The sequence below is a fragment of the Adiantum capillus-veneris genome, chromosome 11, assembly GCF_014529385.1.
Source record: "Adiantum capillus-veneris isolate H3 chromosome 11, ASM1452938v2, whole genome shotgun sequence".
Taxonomy (NCBI): domain Eukaryota; kingdom Viridiplantae; phylum Streptophyta; class Polypodiopsida; order Polypodiales; family Pteridaceae; genus Adiantum; species Adiantum capillus-veneris.
Window position 1 is genome coordinate 134,122,174 of NC_140941.1, and position 11,317 is coordinate 134,133,490.

Below are 11,317 nucleotides of genomic sequence, written 5' to 3' on the forward strand. Positions count from 1 at the left end.
GGATACTTGTTTTTGACAGTTACCTGGTTCAGTCCACGGTAATCTATGCATAGCCTTAAGGTCCCATCCTTCTTCTTCTGAAAAAGAATTGGTGCACCCCAAGGAGAAGTACTAGGTCGAATGAATCCTTGTTCAATGAGTTGCCTAAGTTGTTCCTTGAGTTCTATGGCCTCTGGAAGTGACATTTTATAAGGTTGCTTTGAGATAGGTTCACATCCAGGGATAGCTCAATCTCATGATCTACCTCTCTATGTGGTGGAAGATTCGTAAAGTCTTCAAGGAATACATCATCATACTCCCTCAACCAGTTTGGTCAAAGTGTGGTATCTGATTGGTCCACCTTGTTGAGCTTTATCGCATAAATTTGTTGCCCCTTTCTTAGTCCCTTCAAAATTCTACTCGCCTTAACTAGAGTAGCCCTAAGTCTCCCATTTTCCCCCTGGACTAAGACCTCATTACCCGAGTTATCTATAAAGGTAAAGTTCCCTTGTGCACAATGGATGTGGGCCTTATTTTGCTTTAGCCAGTCCATCCCTAGTATCCCATCAAAGAATCCTAAAGGTAGGGTTCAAAATTGGGCAGAAGTTGGGTGTCCCCCTAAATCAAAGTTGATTTTTTCTGCAGAGTGTTGAGATACTACTTCCTTGACGTTTGCTAACTCTACAACTAGTTTGCTTGTTGGATACTTATCTAGCTTTAGCTTCCTCATGCATCTAGGTGAAAGAAATGAAAGAGTGCTACCACAATCTATAAGGAAGTTAACTTGTTCACCTCCGAGAGATCCTGGAGTATGAATGACTGCGTATTGCTCGCAACCATTGGGGTTGTCGATTGCAGCATGCAAGGTTTCTCTCTCCACTGCTTCATCTTCCACAGTTGGTTGTACCACTACGGCATTCACTCTGGCGGTAGCTCCACGCCCTCGCCCTCTATTCATCCTTCCACGTCCTCCTCTTCCATTAGTTTGGTCACGCCCATGGACATTCAAGGGTATGACATTGGCGTTGGTTGCCTGAGTCCTCTTGGGGCACGTGGATCTGTAATGCCCAAACTTGCCGCAACCATAGCATCGAGCATTTTGGAACTCCATGGTTGTGGTGGTAGCCACAATAGGGCGCTAGTCATACGCTTGGTTGGCTGGTCTGTTATTCCAAACATTTTTCCTTGCCCTTTTTGCCAAATGATTCCTCCTATTTTGATTAACTTTTTGTACTTCAAGAGCTAAAGGTTTGGCCCTCAACAAGGCATCCTGCAAAGTTGTCGGCCTGAGAGCTTCCAACCGAGTATTCAAAGGGTCGATTAGCCCTTGGCAGAAACTTGCTATCTGTTGTTCCAGTGTCATCTTAGGAGCATATCTCCGAAGAGTGACGAACTTTGAATAATATTCTTCGACGGATGAAGTCAGCTGTCGAAGTGAAAAGAACTCGTTCATCTTCAAGGTTTTATAGGCGGGTGGTAGATAACGCCCCATTACTGCAGCCTTGATGTCTTACCAGGATTGGGAAGATCCCTTAATATCCAAGTCCTTGCAATGTTGCTTCCACCATATCTTGGCATCGCCAGACAAGCAGAACATCACAAGCATGGTTTGATTCATGGGTTGGGTTCCCGCGGCTTCAAAGTAGTCGTCCATAGCCTCCATCCATACCTCCGCATCTCGCTCCACATTTGCCCCCTTGCCCTTAAAGAGTGGAGGTTGGGCTTGTTTAAGGAGGAGCTTCTTTTCTTGCATCACCGAGTAGAGAGCAGCAGGCGGTGCCTACATGGGTTATACAAGATTCTTGGATTTCAAATAGACACGAGACTTAAATAAAATTCAAGATCCCACTTTATCAAGAGACAGAGATTCAGAGACAAAAAAAACACTTTATTGATGAAGATTTATTACAATCGAAACCCCTCAAGGCTTAGGATAACTCGTGATCAATTTATTACATGGCTTTTTGGATTGCGTATAAAATACGCTTAGCAGGTTGTGTTCACATGATACTCTACTTTATTCGTGAAGTAGTTCCTATACTCATCTTTGAGTGGATAGTAAACTATGGTGTCGAGCCGGGATTCTTCTTTTGGTACTCCAAAAGTTCTAACTCTGTTTGCTGGAATTACATTAGTGACCTTCTCCAAAAGCCACTCATTGAGGGTTTGATTGGTTTCGTTAGAGACAGTCAGGTCCATACGTGTAGGCAGCAAGTAGAATATCTGCACCACCCTCAATTCTTCTCCCCAATGTATCTTCTTCAAATCTGTAGCCAAGCATCCTAGCTTCCGAGCATTGATGTAGTAAACCCCTCTTGCAAGTTTCCAATCGATCCCCCATTCTCTATGGATGCGAGTGGAGTGCGGTGTATGAGCCTTCAGCAGCATCTCCATGACATCTCGCCTGAATTGGTAAACTGGGGATTGTCGAGCTTGTTCGTAAATAAGCTCAAACACTTGGAACTTCTAATATTCTAGCACGGGGTCTTCCTGCAACACCAATGCAAGGAATTCGGATCAGCTACCTATATACCCTTAGTTCCTTTTAAATATTCAAACAATACGACTTTATTTCTTAGTCTAACCTAACCTGGCTCTGATACCAGGTGTGAGGTCCCCACCCCGCCATCTCAAACGGCGGATCTGATGGTCAACCTGGTGCCCACTAGATCTATAGCGGAAGCAAAAAAAGTGGTTCAAGGTTCATCTAGTGCACGATTTCTCATCACAAAGTGACTCGAGTTCGAGCCTACTAGCAACGAGATCTAGCTCCGCCTCGCAAGGGAAGCGTACTTAACTTATCTAGCGATCCTAAGACCCACCTTCCAAGAGGAGAGAAATCCTGAGTGCCTTTTTCCCCATGTTTCAGAGGCACGTACACTTGAAACTTCGCCGCTCTAGGGGCAATGAGTATTACTAGTGTCAATTTAAACACTATGGGGATGAAGAGTTCTCCACCAATCGGGACCACCCTTCTCATAGGCATTGGCAACCTGAGCCAAGCCCCCACTTTCCACCCCCACACTCACACTTCTTCGTGTGTCCTAATTACTATCACAATGGTTGTTCAACATATAAGTTCCTTGATTAGGTTCCGATTCACAAGGTTCGTTAAAACAACACTTCAACCAGTATTGCAAAGAGGCACCAAGACAATAATTCTACTCAAACTTATTCATTAAAATTCCCATGTTCTTGAGGTACAACATCCCCCCTCCAGTGAGAGTTTACTCCTCCCGTTGTCGCCTAGCTGTCCATACAACTAGGTATGTCCACAGCATAGAACACACGACATGGATATTCCCACCACATAGAAAGCAAGACGTGGGTTCCCACCGCATAGAAAGCAAGTCGTGGGTAGAGGCCCTAAGCTAGTAACTCTAGCTACTGCGAAATCATCGCGAGCCGTCCCATGTGATCAGTAGGGGGATCAGGACTAGATCAACATTGGAAATAGAAATGAACATGCCGAGCTAAATTTTCCCTAGCATACATTCTTTCCTATTTCAAACAGTATATCCATCAATCATTCTTTCCTACTTAGAATTTAATATACAATTGAATTCAAATGCCGAGGTTTCCGTCGAATTTCTCCAACATGCTTAGGGATATATTCTTTCTTAACTTATCGTATGCAATGTTAAATTAGACAACTTGAATAAAAAATGTGACCTACATCCTCCATTTCCTTGTCATTGGCCCGTGAGATGGCCGGTACTTGGTCGTCCATGGGAGCTTTCCCTTTTCCATTCACGTTGCTTGTTCCCGCCTCGCGGTCGTGGGCACCACCAAAGCGGGTTCTCTTTACCGGGGCCATTTTATACTCACTACTTAATTGAAAAACTTAGAGAAAAAGAACTAATGTCCGAGAGTACCATAACAATCAAGATGACAAATTAGAATCATTGAACAATTCCTTTTATACGAGGGGGTTAGATTTCCTTCAAAACATAGTAATTTATGGATAGTACCTTACTTGTTCTATGGAAATTGGCTCTAAAGTTAAGCATTTGGCCTAGGTAATTAGAAATTTCAAATTTTTACTAATTAAATTACTAGAGGGGTGAATTAGACATGATCAATCACCTTCCTAAGGTAAGTAGAGAGATGCAAAATTACCATATGCATAAGTGAGAGGATATTCCCTTCCTAGTGGATTATTGACGGATTAATTTTCCTTAATTACATCCTAATCTATGAACAGATTGAATCTAACTTAGTTACTCAAACATTGAGTGGTAATAGGGTGAAAATTGTCCAATTCCACATCATTGCCAGCTTGACGGTTATTTACTATGATGACTAGCAGGAGATTTCTTCTTACTAATCATGCATTAATCTATGATTAGAAGAGGTTAATGTCTTGCATAATTAACTAGATGATTATGTAATAGACTAATGATATGGAGAATTAGAGAGCATCTATTGAGTAATTTAGCTATGATTAAGCATAATAGTTGCGAGATTAGGAGAATGATAGAGAGATTTGCAGCAAAGCATAAAATAAATTGATATTACCGTGATTAGGGGATGAAATCTACTCGAATTTCTGATCCAATGGAGTCCTCAAGATGAGAATCGGGCAGCACTTCCCTCCTTTGCTTCTTCTCCAAAATTTATGTGTGTCGGCAACACCTCCCAAGGTGTGTGTGTGTAAGTGTGGGTGTGTGTACTAAGTGGGTGTGTGAGCATATGTGTGTGTGTGTGTGAGCACACTCTTAAATAGGCCCCTTGCTGAAAATTGACCTTGCTTACTATATGCATCTGAGAGCTACTCAACTCATGCATGGCAAGTCTAGTTACATGCCTACCAAGTGTCCAGTTAGCTAGTGTAACTGACTCTCACACTCTCTTTCAAGCATGGTAACTCTCCCACAACTCCCTAGTGATGAGAAGGCGCCCCCTAGCTGCTAAAGCAAGCTTTGAGTGGCCTGGGGCCTGTTCCCACACAGCCTCGAGCCCCGGTGCCTCCCCGCACAACCTTAGGAAATTTTGGTTTTAGGATAAAAGGGGCCATACGAGTCGGAATTTAATGTCGTAAATTGCTATACTAAGCTCTTACTATGGTGTATCTGTCTGATTACCTTCCATATTTAGCAGCTCCTGGGGTCCAAAAATGCATTTTTTTTCAAATTCGGGATACGGTTGCAGTTTTTCGAGACGGTCAAAACTAGATGGGTCGGGTGACCAAAAACACACTATTTTTGGAAAATTTTCACAAAGATTATTTTAATTCACTTTTGGAAGCTTTATAACATTCTAAACAATTTGGCACTGACAAAATTTGAAAAACTCCTAAAAATAGTAACTTTTTTCATTATGTTCATTCCATGGTACAATGGTGCTCTTTTTTTGGTCGGGGTCAGAGACCTTACAAGTTGTTAGCCATTTTATGAAAAATCTTGATTTTGATAGCTGTAAAAAATGATGTTAAGCAGTATGTTTCATCTTGTTTGATTTGTCAAAATATTAAAGTGGCCACACACAGAAAGTCGGGTCTTTGACATCCTCTCCTTATTCTTCAAAAACCTTGGGAGCACATTTCCATGCATTTTGTTATTGGTTTTCAACTTATTGCTCACAAGAATGATATGATTTGGATTTTAATTGATAGTTTCTCTAAACAAGCATAGTTCACACCTTGCAAGAAAACTCTCATAGTACATCAAGCTCCACTTCTCTTTCTTTAATTTATTTTTCCACGTCACCGTTTGTCGAAAGTGATAATATCTTATCGAGATTCCAAAATTTGTAGTACATTAATTTTTTAGAATCTTGATACTATGCTTGATTTTAATTTTGCATTTCATCTTGAGTCAATGGTCAAACGAAAGCAACTAATTGTACCATTTTTTATTTACTCAAGTCTTATATTTCTTCTCGACCAAAGAAATGGGATGATTACCTATATATTTTGTAGCTTTCTTATAAAAATACCACTCACTTTGCTACAAATAAATCTCTGTTTAAGATTATGTATGGTCACACTCTTCCTACTCTTACTTTATGTCTTTCTAATGTTGTGCCTACTGTTGATATTTCCATTGTAAACTTTCATGACATTTATCCAAGTGTTCATTCTGCTAAAGCATTCAAAAGAACTGTATAGTAAGCATGCTAATAAATATCTAAAGCACATGTATTCAAAGAAAGTGATTATGTTATGCTTCAAATTGAATATTGAAGGATTAAGAATGATGACACTAATGTTTTTGTAAAGCTTGCTCCACGTTTTTATGGTCCTCTTAAGATTTTTACTATTATTAATGATGTTTCATTTTGTCTTGATTGACCATCACACTAGCATATTCAAAATGCCTTGCACATTAGTATTTTACGACCTTTGTAAGCACCCCTACCTACACATAGTATTCTTGAGGATCCACCTTCAGTCCTAGACCCAAAAGACAACTCATTCCTACACAAATAGTTGATCATGAGACCACCACCACATGCACTAGCATAGTTTATAAGTGATATCTCTTGACTTTTAAGGGACACCCTAGAGAAGATGCCAAATGGATTCTTGAATTCGTTTTTCCAAAATTTTCTAGACTTCTCAACACTTTTCATCACTCACGGTCGACTTGATCCTTTGTTGAGAAACTAAGGACACTTGTTATCCCTGGTGAAAGGGGTGTTACAGTGTTGGGTGTCCTTTTATTGTATGTGGTTAGCATTATAATTGGGACAATTGGCGTGTTACTGCTATCTTTATTTTTCACTAACAAGTGAGTTGATGTTGTGTAGATTGGAACTCTAGAAATTGAAAAGAAAGAGTCAACAATAAAACCAATAAGTGTCTTTTGTCCATTTATTTTAGCATAAGTGTTTGTATTTTTCCCAATAATCCCATGTGGCTCTATTGTACAAAGCTGGTGAGAAACTACCCCATGAATGTTCATGCAACAAGTGATAGGTGCCACACATGAACTCAAGTGTAAAGAGGGGCCTTTCAATTTTGGCACCAACTTAGTTTAACAATGAAATTAAATACCCAATTTCACGAGGTTTTGTGGATTTTAGGGGCTACCACTTTAGGCCATGCTCTTACGAGATTCTGTCTCTCCCTCTCTTAAGCTATATTGTCTGCAAAAATTGTGTCTACATCATGTTTTCTTACAAGCTTTCACCATGTGAACTATGTTTGTGTGTATGTATGTGTAGATTGTGTTGTCATTATCTACTATTGTGTGTGTACTTGGAAAGGGAGATATGGTGAGACATATAAAGTGTGTGTGTGTGTGTGTGTGTGTGTGTGTGTGGAAAGCTTGATATTTTTGGCACCCATTCTCCTAGATCTCCCATCATGATCACTTGATAATCTATCCATACTTTGATAGGTTATAGTTAATGATAAGCTAACATGCATTGGGGTTTTGCATATCACAAGAGCTAAGGTGTATTTTAGTGGAGATGCAACATTGAAACTGTAAACTGCAAGTCGAGACAGCAAAGGAGAAACTACAAGTAGGGATTTAATATTCATGTAATTACCACAAATTACATATTCACACTTAACATGATCACAAAGAAGCCGGTTTAGGGTAACCTGGAAACCCACTAAAAGCCCGCCAGGCTTTTAAGTTTTCCCTGCGGGCCCACTTGGCTTTTAGGTTTCCCCTGCGGGCCCATTGGGAAAACCAAGAAGCTCGCTGGGTGTTTTTCCTTTAGCAATCTTGAGAGAGAGAGAGAGAGAGAGAGACACAGAGAGAGAGAGAGAGAGGTTCTTGTGGGAGCGTGCTCTGCATCGTAGTGGGCGGCAATAGCGGAGTACCAGACCACACGACCCGGGTATGTGTTGTGTGTGTGTATGTGTTGTGTGGTAGCATTCCTTTTGTTGTATTGCACGGTAGTCATAAGGTACCTTACCACACAATGGGAGTGTGTGCGTAAGCTATTCTACGGATAGTGCTTATCACAGGGGCATCACCTCAATGACGCGGGGAAGATGGTGTCCTTGTGGTAAGTATTGGCTTACTATTTGGGTACTACATGGTAATGCGGTGAATCTAGTATCATTATGGTGAGTAGTCAGTGTATGCTTTGTTTGAACTAGCGTGAGAGTGCACAGTGAATATCTATACTACTATAAAAGGGGGAGGGATTGAGGCCCCCTTGCCACGTGGCACAACCTCATGCATCCGGTTGGAGGACCGCCTGAGGAATACAAAACTCTATAGCAATTTGAATGGCGGAGGTGACCTTGGAAAGCCGCCAGAATTCATGTCGTGCAAGGTGCTTGAATGAACCTAGTACCAGCTGCGTGGGAGAGAAAGAGAGAGAGAGAGAGAGAGAGTCTTGGCCTACTACTTGACGTGCGAGAGCGAGAGAGAGAGAGAGAGAATCTACAAGCTTTATCTACCACCTGCGAGAGCGGGAGAAAGAGAGAGAATCTATCAGGTTCGTCTACCACCTGTGAGAGCGAGAGAAAGAGAGGTATTGCGAGAGCCACCTTCGTCTTTGTCAACTGGTGGTGCTGCTGCTGCTGCTTCGACTACTTCTACTGCTGCTTCTTCGCCTTCGTCTAACATAGGTACGTCCAGCTCTATTTTGTGTCCACCTTTTTTGCATGCATCTCAAGCCGATGCCCGTGCCCGCCCGCAAAAGTCGAACACCATGCCGCTTCAGTTGCCCACCCGTGACCACCCTTGACCTCCCATGCCGCTACAGTTGCCCGCCCGTGACCACCCTCGACCTCTGTTGCATGCAGTCAACCACCTTCTCGCCTGCTGCAGTTGACCAGCCGCTACCCGCCCGCTGCAGTCACCCTCCTCTGTCCGCTCGCAAAAGTCGACCACCGTGCCACTATAGTTTCCCGCCCCTGACCACCCTCGACCTCTATTGCATGTAGTCAACCACCTTCCTGCCCACTGCAGTTGACCAACCCCTACTTGCCCACTGCAGTCACGCTCCTCTGTCCAGTCGTGCCGCTGCAGCGCTATCCTTTGTCAACCAGCAACCGCAGCCACTGACCGGGGGAGAGAGAGAAAGAGAGAGAGAGAGAGAGAGAGAGAGAGAGAGAGAGAGAGAGAGAGAGAGAGAGAGAGAGAGAGAGAGAGAGAGAGAGAGAGAGAGAGAGAGAGAGAGACATAGAACAAGGAGAGAGAAAGAGATGAAATGATATATTGACGTTTTTTAATGTGTGTGTGAGACTGTGTGCGGATATTTATAGGGATAGAGAGAGAAAGAGAGACAGAAATATTTAGAGAGAGAGAGAGGAAAATATTTAGAGAGCTTTGGTGAAAAAAAATCGAGAGATAGGTGGAGAGAAAAGGAGGGATAGGGGATAGAGAGCGAAGTAGCCGACGTGGATAGGGATAGGGAGAGAAATGGAGAGAAAGAGGGAAATTGAGAGATAGGTGTGTGTGTGTGTGTGTGTGTGTGTGAGAGAGAGAGAGAGAGAGAGGAGAGAGAGAGATAGGTGTGTGTGTGTGTGTGTGTGCGTGTGTGTGTGTGTGAGAGAGAGAGAGAGAGAGAGATGTAATGAAATGAAATATTGACATCCGTCTTCAAAAGGTCAAAATGAATGGTGGGATGGCACGGATTGGGATAAGGAGAGAAAGAGGGAAATCGAGAGATAGGTAGAGAGGAAAAAGAGCGATAGGGATAGAGAGAGAAATGAAGAGAAAGAGGGATAGAGAGAGAAGTAGTCGGCGCGGAGATTTCTAGGGATAGAGAGAGAGGAGGAGGAAAATATATATAGAGAGAGAGGGAGGAAAATATTTAGAGAGCGGTGGTGAAAAAAAAATGACAAATAGGTGGAGAGAAAAGGAGGGATAGGGGATAGAGAGAGAAGCAGTCGGTGCCGATAGGGATAGGGAGAGAAATGGAGAAAAAGAGGGAAATTGAGAGATAGGCAGAGAGAAAAAAGAGCAATAGGGATAGGGAGAGAAATGGAGAGAAAGAGGGATAGAGAGCGAAGTAGCCGACGTGGAGATTTGTAAGGATAGAGAGAGAGGAGGAGGGAAATATTTAGAGAGAGAGAGAAAAAGAAAGAGAGATATGAATTGAAATGAAACGATATATTAAAGTCTTCAAAAGGTCAATATGGCCTATGAGACCAAACCAGAGAGAGAAGTAGGGGATCGGAGATTGATAGGGAAAATTTTAGGCGGTGTTTGAATTTAGTTTACCATACACACACACACACACACACATAGAGAGAGAGAGAGAGAGAGAGTATCGAGCCAATCATGCTCCACGCTCTGTCCTAGCTTATCCTACATACCCTATCCTAACTTCTCAGAGTAATGGAGCAAGCCCTTACCTCTGGAGGAGATTCATTGGAGGTGGTCTTTACTACCCCAGAGAGAGGCCAAATCAACAATGTGCGAAGTGCCAAGCGTGTTGCCCGGGGGGGGAGCGCGGGGGGGGGGGGGGGGGGGGGGGGGGGGGGGGGGGACCTTCAAAGAGGCAAATTGTAGATGGATCATCAGAGAGGTAGATTGGAGATGGGCTAGGTGCCATCCGCACAATATACTCCAGCATTCAAGCCTCATGTGACAGAGTGGAGGTAGCACATGTTTCCTACAAAGAGAGCATTCATGGGTTGCATGATTTACAACATGATCAAGGGGTTTATCTTCACCTCTTAGAGGTGCAGATGCAAGTACAGATCAATGGCGTTTTGCAGCAACAAAACTTAGTGCGAGTACAACTTTTTGACATAAAATGCAACCAAGACAAAATCATGAGTCTCTTGGAGATGTCTCTTCTTGAGAAAAAACCTGACAAGGATGGCATTGATTTAAAAGGCATTGTGTCTGACTTGCGAAGCACCAGCAACAAATTGACTTCCGTAGCAATACAACATAATACAGGTGTATTTGAAGTCGGGTCTATCACAAACCAGCTCAATGCATTGGTGTCGACCCATTGTCCCAAGAAGGGGCTTAATGTGACTGGAGATATTCCATCGAGTTCAAAGCAAGGGACCCCTCACAGGAAGTGAATTATGTAGTCGATGATAATACTCACATCTTTCTCATTTATAGGCTTTGCGGATCTACATGTTCTTCTCTCTCATTTATAGGCTATTATGGAGATCTACGTTTTGGGGGTCTACCTTATGTATGTAGTGGATGGACGATGAGCTCTCTTTTCTAAGTGTTTTTGCAATTATGTCTCTTGAGTCACATACCCTCTCTCTCTCTCTCTCTCTCTCTCTCTCTCTCTCTCTCTCTCTCTCTCTCTCTCTCTCTCTCTCTCTCTCTCTCTAAAATTGTGGCCATAACATGTTGAAAGAAGTGATCTCCAAAGCTGTGTTATGCACCACCTCTCTGTTTCTATTAGATCCTTTCTCCCTCTCTCTCCCTCTCTCTATCTCTCTCTCAAC

General features: G+C 42.7%; 1 pseudogene; it reads left to right on the forward strand.

Annotated features, from left to right (window-relative positions):
- Window positions 1-10,232: 10,232 nt before the first annotated feature.
- Window positions 10,233-10,949, forward strand: LOC147448050 (uncharacterized; annotated as a pseudogene).
- Window positions 10,950-11,317: the final 368 nt, after the last annotated feature.